The sequence below is a fragment of the Carassius gibelio genome, chromosome B5, assembly GCF_023724105.1.
Source record: "Carassius gibelio isolate Cgi1373 ecotype wild population from Czech Republic chromosome B5, carGib1.2-hapl.c, whole genome shotgun sequence".
NCBI lineage: Eukaryota > Metazoa > Chordata > Actinopteri > Cypriniformes > Cyprinidae > Carassius > Carassius gibelio.
The window spans coordinates 10,966,895-10,981,984 of record NC_068400.1 but is presented as its reverse complement, the minus strand read 5'-3'; the positions used below and the strand labels follow the sequence as shown (position 1 = coordinate 10,981,984).

Sequence of the window (15,090 nt, the reverse complement as noted above, 5' to 3'; positions counted from 1 at the left end):
GTGTGAAAGGGGCTTAAGTGAGATGTTGAAAATGTCTGTGAAGACATCAGTGAGACATCTCTCAGTACACACCCAGGGATGTTGTCAGGACCTGGAGCTTTGCGTGCATTGATCCTGCCAAAGGACCTCTTTATCCCCCTGGAGTGCTGTCTCTTAGCCTCTCTGATGCCATGGGACAGGTTGGCCCTGGCTGTTCTCAGGCCCACCTCATCTCTAGCTATGAAGGCAGCGTTGCTTGTCTTCAGGAGTCTTCAGACCTCCCCTGTCATCCACGGCTTCTGATTGGCCCAGACAGTGATGCTTTTTGTGACTGTTACATCATCAATACACTTGTTGATGTAGGCAGTGACAGACTCTGAGTACTCCTGGAGATCAGTTGGATTATTGTATGTGGCAGCCTGCTTAAACATGTCCCAGTCAGTTGTGTCGAAGCAGTCTTACAGAACCTCTGATGATCCTTCTGGCCACACTTGAATCTGTTTTTGAACCGACATCGAGCAGAAGCTCACGACTGTATGCGCGCTTACAGACAGGTAGACTCGATGACAATGTACAAAAACACTGCGACTAATAAGACAAAAAAACACGAAAACACGTTCTGTCGGGAAAGAGAGAAGCCGCTGCATGTGGACGCACCACCATGATACCATGATAAATAACTTACCTGACCTGGCAGGGGAGACACCATGATCAAGAAGGCAGTTCACCCAGGGCGAGGCTTGACCATTGCACTCTGGCCATGCTAACCCCTGCAAATTCCCCAAACGTGGGAATCTCGACTGCATAATTTATGGTAATTTATGGTATGGTCATGATAAATGTATTGCATTCAGTAGATTTTCTTCCTGCCCGGTTAAGCACCCACACCTGTTGCAGATTAACAATCTCATCAAGACACAGTATAAAAACACTCTCAGTACCTCAGTTCCGGGTCAAGCCTTCAACAGAAATTGACCTCATGATCTTGTCTCCAACTCACCGCATCTTCTCGACAAAGCACCAGCCGTAATGTATACTCACATTTGGCAGTTAACCTGTGTGTCTTTGTCCTCTTGTCTCCAGAGCTCTCGTGACACTTCCCATGATCTGAATGCTCCTATGTACCTCATTATCTCACATGAGTGCTCACATGATTCTTGGAAAATGTTCTCCCACTGCAAAAGCAAAGAGACAAGTGTTGATATTCACAGCTTTGATGTTCCGACACAGAACGAACTCACCTGGCTTCCACAGAAGCGGATTTCACTGGGTTTCCACGAACTCCACAGCCCCAGCACCAAGATCTTCCTGACTCACCTCTCACGAACTTTGTAAATAAAGCACTGTGTTGAATTCACTAACCTCAGCCTCCGTGTACTAACCTGACACTCTTACTCCGAGTCAGAGTATCAGATGTCACAACCAAAGTGTGTGTTCTGTCTTCCAGTGAAAATGAGTAGTGATGGGCATCTTAAGTATAAAAGCCATAGTTGTTTTCTGACTGATTGTTTCTTTTTTTCATGGTTTTCTTCACAATTAAACAGATTTAACCTCCAAATTCTCAGTATAGTGTTTGTTTCTCATTCATCTCTGTAGCGGTTCCCATTAGATTCTCTTTCATCTTATATGTTATATACAGTAAAAAAAATTGAAATCTGTATAAATGTAAGGTAATTCACCAAATACCACCAGCGTGTAGTGGCAGCTTCTGTTTTTGATGACACTTGGAGTATAAATGTGATCCATTGTCAAGTAATCATGCTTTTTTCTTTAGTTTCAGAGATGAATTCTGGCCTGATTAGTTGTGATTCAAGTGCTGATATTTGACCCCGTGACCCTCAGCAGTAAACGCCCACAGACCACACCACAGATATTCGCTTCCCTCCCGCGAGTGCTGATAAACACCTGCGCTTACCGGACGCACTCACAGTCTTCCAAGAATAACTGTGCTTTGACTATTTTGTGGTGTTTTTCTGCATTAGAACGACACGTTCTCAGTGCTCTTAGGATTAATGCTTCACATGTTCTGTCTGAAACACATTTCACTCGATGTGAGAGCGATTTAAAGTCAGCCTACTGATAACTTTGGAGTCACAGTGTTTCAGAGCTGTTCTAAACCAGAATCATCATGAAACCCATGAAGATAGTTTGACACCTGTCTCTTTTCTAGTTTTTTCTTGGCTAACAAGGGTTTGAGTCATTAAGCGAGTGTTCCTCGAGTGTTTGACTGGTTGAACTCTTCATGAACTTGTGACCGTCTGTGAATCACAGTGACAATCTGTGGAAACACTTGTGAGGAAAACAGCTGATTGTGAAGAGATTTCTCATTAATTAGAGCAAGACCTCAGAGCTCTGAATCGTCGTATTCTCTGATTATCAAACAGTAGCATATTAGGGTTCTTCAGTAAAGATGGTCACATTTAAACTCCAAGCTCTCTATGAACCTTTCACACACACACACACACACACACACACATATTGTATGAATCATGCTCTTGGTGAGTGAGTGTGAGAAGCTCAGGACAGCAGAGGAGACGTGGTGAGCTGCTGATGAAGAGTGTGTGAGTGTGTGTGCCCACTCAAGCTCTACTGTCTCTAAAGCCAAGACGTGCCACATGCTGAATCACCAGTGAGATTCACCTGAGTCATTTAGCAAAGATAAATAGAGGCTTCAGCAGCAGTGAGAATCAGAGTCTCTGAACGCTGAAGCTTCACTGACGCTTGTGTTTCACTCAAAGCACGCTCGAGAGTGGTTAGAAACGGCCAGGTAAGAGCATGTTTCCTGCTTGTGTCACAGTAACCCTGCGCTGAGTGTTTGAGCCTCAGTGCGTCATCATGCGTTTCTACTTCTGTACTGATCAGTGTTGGGGAGTAACTGGTTACATGTAACAGAAATAGGTAAAAAATAAATATCACTCTAATCTGTTACAGTTACTGAGAAAAATATGTAATTAAATGACAGCTACTTATGAAAATTTTATCGATTACAAAGGGGTTACATCTGAATATTCATTTGATTGATTTCTTTCCCAAATTACATCAACTGCTCTAAAATATGAGACACTAAGATTTAGGAATTTCGGACACAGAATAAGTTTATGTACTTTATATTCTTAATTTTTTAAGATGAACTGTTTTTTTCCAAGGCATTGTTATATGTTTTCTGTTTATGCAAGGATTTGATTTGATAAACTGGGCTATTAAACTATTTTTTTATTGTTTTAAATCTTTACTTAACCGCAGAAAGGTCCGAAAGTAAAAAGTGGCGCTAAAGTCAGATTTTGTGGTGGCTGTGCTTTAAAACTAAAATATTTTAATATTTTAATCTGTAACTTTACATTTCCAAAGGGACCGTCCCAGCACTGACACTGAAGTAGTTTTCTGAAGATGGACAGTGTGGTTCTTCTTGTGTGTTCAGTTCATGTAGTTAAGTGTGAACGCATCACATCGGTGTTATATTAACATTGGCACGACAGGCTGAGTGTTATGTCAATTAAATATTCATTAGCACCGGCTGCTCTTCTTTGGAGGCGACAGTGTGTGTGTACTGATAACTGGCGTTTAGATTAATGTGTGTGTGTGTGTGTGTGTGTGTGGATAGTAAAACCTAAAATCTTTGATACAGTGGGAATTGAAAAAAAAATGATTGTGTGTGTGTGTGTGTTGCTCTAATGATATCACACAGTTCTCTGAAAAACACAAAAGTGGGTCAGAAGCAAATAATTTCTTGAGGCCAGTGAATGTCAGAAGACATGGAGGTTCTGAGGGCATGTTAATAAGCGCCTGCAGACGGACAGGCGGAGAGCGGCCCGTGACTGCAGGCGCAGGCGTGTGATTGTGGCACTGGAACCCAGATGTTTGAGTAAACCCTCGCAGTGCGCTCACATGATGAAATGCATCGAGGCATTTAATGCTAAACATACGTCTCACAAACACGATGCTCAGAGAAACGCATCAGTCTATTAGAATCAGAGCAACACCTTGACAACCACCATTAAAATAATAATAATAATAATAATAATAATAATAATAATACTCAGAAAGGAATTTCATGGCCATGCTAACAGTAGGAAATGAAGTGACTGATGGTTGTGTGATGTCATGCAAAGGTGAAAAGTGTCATTTCTGTGTCTTTTAAGGCTGCGCAGTGTTTTATTAATTTGATTATAGCTACTATTTTGCACCTTCTTTTTAAAAACAAGGAATCATGGTTTTATGTAAAAAATATTAGTAAACATTGAAGGAGAGTAAGTGGAATATATTGCAAACACATCCATCTAGTAATGCAATGCAAAGCAGTGCAGAATCGCTACTGTATGTCTGATATTTGATGTTTCATAATGCTGACAGACCTAATGATGTTTTCACTAACTGCTGTTTCACTGTCTGTCTTCTTAAGTTTTAACCGTTTGTGAGTGGACCTCTAAGATTGAAAGCTAAGAAATATTTTCTAATTTTCCTTAGTTTATACTATTTCTGAACATATAGGATGTTTAAATACAATATTTGCGTTTATATTTCACATATATTTTCTGCAAAGATATTTAACAAGTTAATTTATTTTAAGTCTACAGTATGCTGAACTTCACGTGTGCTGCGTGTTGGAATAGATCTTTCTTTAACCAGATGTTTCTGAAGTTACATTGTGATGCTGAAATAAAACACTTTAGCTTTAACCCATCTCAGATTGAGGAGTCTGTAACACACACACACACACACACACGGCTCATGCGGTCAGGCTCGTCTTGTCAGCTGTGTTTTTGTTTTGGGCGGCACAGCCATGGTAATGTCCTCTGAGAAGAGCGCATGAACGCTGCGCTTGGCACGACGCGATCCTGTTGATTTTACAAGAGAATAAACACAAGCAGAGAGTGTGTGTGTGTGTGTGTGTGTGATTATGAGCCTCACGCCCTCCACTGAGTTTCACCCAATGACGACAGTGACTTTAAAGTCATAATGATTGGAGGCCTTTATGTGTGTGTTTCATAAGAAAGTGTGTGTGTGTGTGTCGGTGGTGTGATTGAGGGACTGGGCGGGTGGAGAGCGTCCAGGTTTTGTCATGAGTCTGGTGTTCCTCCCCCAGAGCTGCTGATGAGTCATGATGATCTTCACTCATTAGTGCTGTTCCCTACCGTACATACTGAACCTGAGAAAGAGTGCACGAGAATAACCTGAATCTCTTCTGAGGTGAGAAATGAAGAGAGGATCAGAGCTCGTACCTGCTCACACACTCTTTCATCACGTCAGAACTGCTGCTTCGAGATGAATGAGACGGACACAATCAGCCGCTGGAATCACACACTAATCTCCATCCTACGAAAACAGCCACAAATAAAGATTCGGTCATCATCTGCTCCCCCTCATGTTGGTCAAACCCGAATGACTTTCATTCTTCAGTGTTGTTGAGCAGAACACTCACACTGCTGTTACATAACACTTCGTATTGATGGTCCACAGTGGAATGGTTAATAACTGCGTTCTGCTACGAACTAAACCTCTGCTGGAGATTCTACTGACGATAAGAAATGTTCATGTCAACTTATTCTCCTAACTCTAACATAACAGTCTACTAATAACCAAAGAACTAAGTGACATGTAGTTGTAAACTAATGAGTTAGTTGCAATTATGTAACTGAAAGTAAATGAGAATTAATTGACGTGTAGCTGTAAATAATTGAGAGCGGATGTTGCAATATCATGGTCAGGTCTTCTGAACTCATTAATCTTGAGGAGCAGGCCTTGTCTCACGCTGACCCTGATCACACACACATGCTCTCTCTGTTTAATGGTTTCAGCATCGCAGCTTCAGGCACTTCTACATCATTCTGACACAGAATCACATCGAGAAGACACACAGAGAGATGGAAGACCAGAAGGGCCAAGCGTCCATCGAGTTTCTCCTGACCCTGAACCTGTTCCTACAGACGTTCAGAGCTACGTTACAAACATCGTGAAACACACGTGAGCATTCACTTTCATTCTGCCCTTGAGAGACGGTCGTCCACACAATCCTGCTCCTTTCTCTCCTTCCTCTTTCTTTCTTTTTTCTTTCGGAGGGAAATGTTTGCCTGTGTTTTCGTGGTTGTCATGGACACCAGCACTCCTGGCTTTATGAAATGACAAAATGGTTATAAAGTTACGTAACTTCATTCGACTAATTTCTCTATTAGAAGGAGCAGACTGTAGACTGCTGTTACTGTAAATACGTGTTTGCTTTCACAAAAGACACATGAAAGTGAAGAAGCTGGATGAAAACACCGTCTGTCAGAGAACATTACTGAGGGTTATTCTCTTTTACTCAGTGATGAATCACCTTGACTTCAGATTTCAATCCTGGAGCAGCACAATCGCTAAACATGGATTAAACTGAGAACACGTCAAGTCACCTGTAGTTCTGCAGCACTTTATGCGTACAGATTGATTTAATGAAGAAACCTCTTCACATGTGATTTCAGCTGTGAAGCAGCTCTACAGAACACAGTAGTGTTATTATTCAGATCACTTCAGTTCTAGTTGTGTGCAGTTAAATCAACAGCATTAGTGAATGATAAGTGTCTTCTAAACCCTGTCTAATCGAGTCAGAAACACACAGGTAATGTACATGTGTGAATGTGATCCACTGACCGTGAACAAACACGTTTCAAACCTTTTAATACTCAAATTCATGTTAGTGATCTGCTGGAAGAAAAACAAGCAAATACAAACAACTTGAACTGTTTCATTACAGGCGTCAGTGTTTCTGTTCTTCAGAAACTGTTCAGGTCATGTTCAGATGTGGTTTATGTGCCTGGAGAAGATGCACCGACGATCTGAAAGGTTTTTTCCTCTTTAATTGATGGCTCATGACCAGCAGTTAATGTCTTGCATATGCAGCTCTGGCGTGGGTTTGGACTATTACACATATGGAAAAGGTTACGTAAGATCGTTGTCACACCGCCTGCTCACGGGGAGAACGCTGCGGACACCAGCGAGAACAACTCACTACATCTCACACAGTTTGACTCATTTGACAAAACTCTACAGAAAATGATCATTATACCCAAACTAGACATCAGCTACAACTCTCACTGTTTTAAGGTTAGCATGCATTATTCATGGGGAGTTTACAGTTTTGTCTTCAGCTGCTTACTAAGTTTCTGTAAGCGGACGCCCAAACAGCAGAAGCACACACCAGATCTACACAAACACACACGAATCATCAGACGTTGACTTAGTTTTCAATTTCATTAAACATTTTTTGGAAAAGACATCACACAGTTCAATATGTCACACGAACATGAATTTATATTATGGAAAAGGTTTGTTAACAGCTGAATTTTTGTTTAATGTTTCAGATTATGGATGTGTTTTTACTGAAGTATTTTATACATTTCAATCACAAAAGTGATGTATTCACAAGCAGTCCAGTCTTTTTGTAATTTCACTTTTAAATGGATGTTGAAATTAATATCAACCATATTTTAAACTGAACCCTTTGTCTGAATTTAGAGAATTCACATCTGATGATCTTTTAGCTGAAATAACAAATTATTCAGAGTGAAATTAAACAACAAACACAGGATGGTGTCACCGTAACATCACCCAGCGCTCGATGACTAACTTCTGCTGCTCACAGATTCATTCAGCCGTCGAAACAAAACCTGTCCATTTATAGATGACAGCTGCTCTAAAAATACTCTCTTTTGTTCAGCGTGGTGAACACACACACACACACACACACACACATGTACAGCAGTGTCCTTCTCATCTGGGAAAAACTGGGCAAGATATTGAGCCAGAATTTGACTTCTCCGTCTTGCTTTAACACTGAACAGATTCTTGTCCTTTAATAAACGCAAAACTGAACTTTGTTTGTGATCTTCAGTATGTGCTGTTTAATTGCTCAATGGTTTTGTAATTTAAGACTGTTGTTAAATGTTTTAGAGATGAACTGTACTCAATCCTGCACCCCACTGAACTCTTAGTGTCCTGATGTTCAGTATATAACCAAGAGCTGAACGCAAAGGAAACGAAACCAAAAGATTTTGAACAGTAAGCTTTTAATGTTTCGTAAATAATTCTCTTCTGTTCAATAATCCTGCATTGATTTGATCCAAAGTACAGCAAAAACAGTCAAGTTCTGAAATATTTTTACTTGAAGTGACTTCTTTAAAAACATTAATAATCATACTGTTTGACAAATGTTTGACTGATAGTGTATGTGCATGAAAAAATATTTTTCTTTTAAGGCATTTTTAACATTTGAAATGAGTAAGTTTTAAGGTTTAGAGCTTTAAAGAGGTTTTAACTGTTCATCACATAGAAATGTTCTTCTTGTGAAATGACTATAAGAAATATTGCATTGTAAAATATTCATAGATAGTAATCATGATTTGTCTAATAGGCAAATAAAACAAATGTCTATAATGACTAGTTCTGTGTCCCATCATCATGAGCTCAGGAATACATTCAGACTGAATTCTGATGAACAAGACTGTAACTCTAACAGATTATAGAGTTAATTCAGCTCAGACTCGATCTGTGGCTTCTGTTGCAGGCGTGAGAACATGACAACACGTCTGATCTCGGCTCAAACTGCTCAGGATTGTTCTGGGGTTTCCTCTGCTCTTTTAACGGCAGGTCGAGAAATGAAAAGAGATTAAGAGAAATGTGGGAACGTGTTTTACTGCAGTCAGCACACGCTCACACACTAACGTGATTACCGTAATCTGATTTATAATCTGCCTCCAGAAATGGTGTTGTTAAAGAAGCATCTTGGAGGATCTTAAGATGTAAAACAGCTTGTACCACATTTCATCTGTTTTTACGATCACTTGGCCTTGTTTTGCGATCCAGTGAAATGAACATAGCTCCAGAGTTTTGTCTGGTGTGTTTGGGTCAGAATGACGCTCACGCTCCAGTGGATGTGAATGCACTAATTAATGTCTGTTTAATGCAAACGAAGCAGCGTCCTCATCCTCTCCCATCGTCCACGCTTCTCCTGCCGGTCTTTATTTTCAGACTGCTGTATGAAATTAGAATAAGCTTCTCATATAAATCCAGAAACATCAGTCTGGAGACGAGCGGACCTGATTAAACTCAACATGATGAAGGCGTCACTAATGTGACTGACACACACAGACAGATGAACATTTCCTTCTTAATTCTAGAAGATCTTCACTTTCACTGCTCTGCTGTTTGTTGTGATGTTGCTATAGTACTTCGACAAACAAGGCCACGTGCAGATATTTCTGTGAAGCTCTCTGTCCTCTAGAGATGCTGGAAAGATGCACAAACCTCAGCGCATTTCTGTAACAATCTGAAGACAGGGTGTAATGAAAATGAGTCAGGAATGAGGAGAGAAGCAGAGGAGATTCAAGCAAGGACAAACGGCATGAAATCACAAGATGTCTCTTTAAGGAAAATGGGATTTTGCTTTTTGGTAAAAAAAAATAAATAAATAAATAAATAAATACATTTTAAACACATTTCTTGGAATATTGCCGGAGCAACACACACACACACACACACACACTCTCTCACACACACACACTCTCACACACACACACACACACACACACACACACACACACACACAATTGGAGTCTAATCATCTAAGATAAATCACTTATAGTTTAAAAAATAGGCCTAATTCATTGCATTAGGTTATCCCTGAATTGCAAACAAGTTCTTTAGAAACTACTGAATCTATATCTAGATATCTATAGATGCACCAAATGATTCACTGATTAACCATTAAGATTATAACAGACAAATTTATTAAACTGAATGAGAAGTCATGCAAATGAAAAGTTTGATGTTACTGTGATGAAACATTTATAGAAAGGAAACTTATTTTTTGTCGTGATAGTCACTTTGTGATTGTGTGTTGAAAGAAAACTGAAAATACGCTGAAATGTTTGAGAAAACGTCACTTCTGATGATGTGTTGTGATACTAAGAGCTTTTAAAATGTAACAGTTGCTTGTGAAAATAGTACCAAACTGTGTAAAGCGCTTTGTACAATATAATGTAAACAAAAATGCAAGGGGTAAAAATTCTCTGAAAATTCTCAATTTTTTTTTTGATTTTCTTCAAGTGTTTTCAAACGTGATCAGATGCATTTGATACATGTATTCTTCATCAGCGCAGCACAAGATGATGTGTAGGAGTCAGATCGATCACATGAGCCTGAGACTCACCTGGATCCGCTCCACACCCTCAGAAAGCCCTGCGTTACAGAACACACATTAGATCTACAGCTTATTCATGCGTTTTTCAATAACAAATAATGCAAAAATGAGCAAAAGATCTAGAGGACTTTCGTCCTGTGGCGTTAACCTCAATACTAGCTAAATGCATGGAAAAGGTAGTTATCATCTAAAACCATACATATCAGAACAATTATATGTACTGCAATTTGCATATAAATCGCAAAGAGGAACAGAGGTCACTATATGGTCGATACAATTGCTAGCCATTTACAACAAGCAAAGGCTTATGTGCGTGTTCTTTTTACTGATTACACCTCTGCCTTTAATATTTAATAATGCAGATACATTTACTCTTGGAACGTCTCCTGGTTCTAGGTGTGAATGGGGGAAGAGTTCACTGGATAAAGAATTTTCTAACAAATCGACCACAGCGAGCTTGTGCTCAGGGGTTCAAATCAGATATTATATATTTTAACACCCCAAGGATGCGTCCTGTCACCTCTTTTATTTTCTGTTTATACAAGTGGTATAAGAGTGCAGCATGATAATTGCAAACTATATTAATGTGTAGAACATATTTAGGAATCATGATTGACTGTAGACTGAACTTCTCTGATAATGTGGCTCTTATTTGTAAGAAAGCATATCAAGGCTATTCTTGCTAAGGAAACTGAAAGAATTTTGTGTGAGTTGTGTTGCAAAGAGTTTATACAGGTTTAATTGAGAGTGTTTTAGGGTATAATATAACTGTGTGGTGCGGACGAGTTACTTCTGTGAATAAAGTTAAATTAGACAGAATTATAAGAGTAGCTGGAAAAATTAGAGGATTAAAGCAAAAGTCAGTTGCTCAGTTATACCAAAATACTGTTCAGAGAAAAGCTTTGATTATAACGAGAGACACAACACACCCCTTGAATCATGTTTTTGAATTATTACCTTCACGTCATCATTACATAACACCAAAAGCAACGAAAGCAATATATAAACACACCATACCAAATAAAATAAGTCTTTTGAAAAAGAGATAGGAAATGTATATTTTAATCTTGTTATTGTGGATGTAGTGTGTGGTTAGATGTGTTTATTGGATGTTGTGTATTGTTAATTGTTTTGTGTTTGTATGGCGAGACCAAAGATCAATTTTCAGCTAAGGCTGAACAATAAAGTATTACTACTACTACTGAAATATTAATATATATTAGATACTCTAGGTTTAGGATGCTACATGGTGAACTGCATTTGTGTTACTTCTAGTTTAATGAAACACATTTTGTTTCACAATTCAGCACACATTTAATTTTCAGTATTTATATTTTGTTCTTAATATGTGAAATGTATTAGAGGTAAGCGATCGCTGAAGTTTGAATGTCCTCTTTTGATCAAATGTCTTTTCACTCAGTGAATTCACGTTTCCTTTCTTTTCAGTTCTATTCACATCGAGTCTGGTGTGACACACCTTCTGTCAGAGAGAAGAGACTGAGAGTAAACCAGTTTCACACAAACACACACACGAGAAACTCATCTGAAGATTCATGGGAATAATCACCAGATGCCTGGAACTGAAAACACTTCATTGATCTTTAAATGAATAACAGCTTCATTCAGAGCCAATACAAACAACCAACAATCAGCTCTTCCTCAGTATTTTTGATTTGTGTTCCAGTAAAAATATCTAAACATCCTTAAAAATCAAGATACTTTTACTGGAGATACAAAATATATTTAATGAACCTTTCTGAAAAATGTGTCATAATTATTGACACAATCTGTATTTTATAAAGTGGTATATAAATTAAAATATAAAATATAAATGAAAATGTTTGAATGTGGAGTCAGTTGTAAATGTGTTAGGAGCAATCTGGAGCGTTCACTGAAGCTGTGTTGTAATGTTGTGGTGATTAGAGCGAGATGAAGTCTGATGGCATGTCAAGCGCAGAAATGTTTTGGCTGCGGGCGGACGAGCTTCTGATGGCCTTTACGTTCCTTCACATGAATAATCAAATCTAATTAAGACACGGAAGAGCAGTCGTGCCGGCCGTCTGATTGAGAAAGTGATATGATGAACGCAGCTCGGGGTCTCTTCAGGGTCTTGATCTGGAAAAATATTTGTTGAAATGGGTAATTCACTTCAAGCTGTTTAATGTGAAGCTAATAATAATAAGCAGAAATGTGTGTGACTTATGTAATAGATTGAGCTGCTTTAACAACAGTTTATAGATATTCAGATAAATAGCAGTCTTTATGAACTGTGCTAAAGAGCAGAGACTTTCAGAAAAGACGTCAGGACTACACTGAGGACCTGTCAAGAAACACTCAGGAATACACGCTGAAAAAGTGTGTGACCTAGAAATATAGACCTATTTTCATTGTAAAAACTTCACAAACAATTAAAAAAGAGAGAGAGAAAGAAACACTTGAATGAAATGTGCTCTCTTGAAGCAGTATTTTCTTGTAAATCCCCCTCCAGTCTTCAGCAGCGGTGATTCTGTGAGGTTTGCTGAACATCTGCTGTTCGCTGCTTGTAACTTGTACGTGACAAATAAAACCTTGAATCTTGACCTGTGTTTCTGTGCCACACACATTAATCAAACATCCTCGTTTACATGTGTGTGTTGTTCCCATCTCTGTGTGTATAATGTGTGTGTGATTCAGTGTTTGTTGTTTGTCGTGTTTATGTCCGCATGTCCACGCTAAAGAGGACAGACAAGTGCAGACTGAACATGTCACGGCACGTTTGAGTCACGCTGACCAACTTAGTGACCGCTGGAGATGAATATAGACTCCTGTAGAGCACCACACCTCCACACACACACACACCACACGCACTCTCACACACACTCACTCACACACACGCTCACAGACACACACACACCTCCACACGCACTCTCACACACACACGCTCACAGACACACACACCTCCACACACACACACACACACACACACACACACACACACACACACATACACACACGCTCACAGACACACACACACCACACGCACTCTCACACACACGCTCACAGACACACACACACCACACGCACTCTCACACACACGCTCACAGACACACACACACACACACACACGCCTCCACACACACACTCAAACACACACACACACACGTTTGTTTCTGTGTAAAGTGTGTAATGGTGTTTATACTGTACAAACTGTATATTCTATGTCCCTTCACCAACCCTACACCTAACCCTAACCCTCACAGGAAACTTTGTGCATTTTTACTTTCTCAAAAAAACTCATTCTGTAAGATTTATAAGTGTTTTGAAAAATGGGGACATGGGTTATGTCCTCATAAGTCACTCTCTCCTTGTAATACCTGTGTCATACCCATGTCATTACACACACACACACACACACACACTCTCACTCAGTCACAGACACGCACACACACACACTCACACACACACACACTCACACACACACACACTCTCACTCAGTCACAGACACGCACACACACACAGACACACACACACACACATGTTTGTTTTTGTGTATCTGTGTATCTCAAGTTGATGTCCATATGTCAGAAATGTACAGTAAAAATCAAGCAGCTTTTAAACTTACGTGAAGAGAGAAGGGAGGTTTAGATGTTCTCATGGCCGCCGGATTAAACTGCGATGACACTCATCATTTATGGCTTTAATACAAGCATCATTGGCAGCATGAATGTGCTCTGAGCGATTCACAATCCCAGAATCAACCCCGGCGTGTCCCTGGTGTGCTTCTATTTCAGAAACACTGTGCTATTCTTCTGCTTTGTGCTTTTGCTGAAGCCCTTAAAGACAAATCCCTGCTGTCGAACGCTATCTTTGAAGACCCAGAGCATTGTGTTGCTGGTAGGCTTTTGATTATTATTTTTATTTGCTCAGCAGGACAGAATATCATAAGAGAGACAGATTTATGGGTCGCATTACATCGAGTTACTCCAACTAAGCTTAAAAAGTCTTCATAATTCTCACGCAAAATGATGAGATTCCATATTTAGCAACTGAAATATCTTCATTTAAGCTCAGCAGAGAGAAACAGACCGACTGGGACATTTCTGCACAAACTGACTTCTTTTTTTTTTTTACAGCGGCTCATGTAATTTGATCTTTTTCTCCAGGTCTGAACTGCACCGGGGACGCCAGCGAGCAAGTTTACCACCACAGAGAAACCAGTCGTGTGGAGTGCTGATGTGGTGCTATGATAGAAGTGTTTGAGCTCATAGCATAGTCATGCACTAAACCATGAGAAAATAAGGCTTTATTAATCATATGTAATCATAATTTGTGTAAAAGAGAATAAAATCTGTGTTGATTTCAGCTGGAAACTGCAGTGAATTGTATGTATAGGTATGTTTTTAATGGTAAGAAATGAACGAGGAGAGGCTGTTTTAGCTAATGACTGCAGGTGTGCTCAACTGTAGTTAATGTGGCTTTTTTGACTAAACTCGCCCTCATCTTCATCTTCTCGCTCATGATGGGTCACATTAGCAGATGTCATTGTTGCCAGGGAGACGGATGACATCACATCACTTCCTGCGGCCGTCGACAAGCTTTAATTATCACTAGGTGACGGGTCACAATACTGAACATGATCTCAATCGTTCAGAAGATTCACCAAGAATCAATATATTTAGGAAGACACATGATGCATTTTAGCCTTTGGTCACTTTATAAACATTACCTAACACATTTGAGTAATATATCCACTTATAGAAACATACCTGGTGTATTCATGTTTCAGAGATCAAGCTTTTCTTCCGCTCCATCAGTGAACGTTGGATCTGGAGACACAGACAGGATCAAGCAATCAAAGCTTCTTTACTGGCAGTTGTGATATCTGAATGAATGTACTGTCACATATTTTCATTTATGAAAGCAGGAATTTCTTATGCATTAATCAATATATTGTAATAAAT

At 39.5% G+C, this 15,090-nt stretch overlaps 1 pseudogene; it reads left to right on the top strand.

The window, feature by feature from the left end:
• The first annotated feature begins 661 nt into the window (after window positions 1-661).
• LOC127958921 (uncharacterized) lies at window positions 662-816 on the top strand (annotated as a pseudogene).
• Window positions 817-15,090: the final 14,274 nt, after the last annotated feature.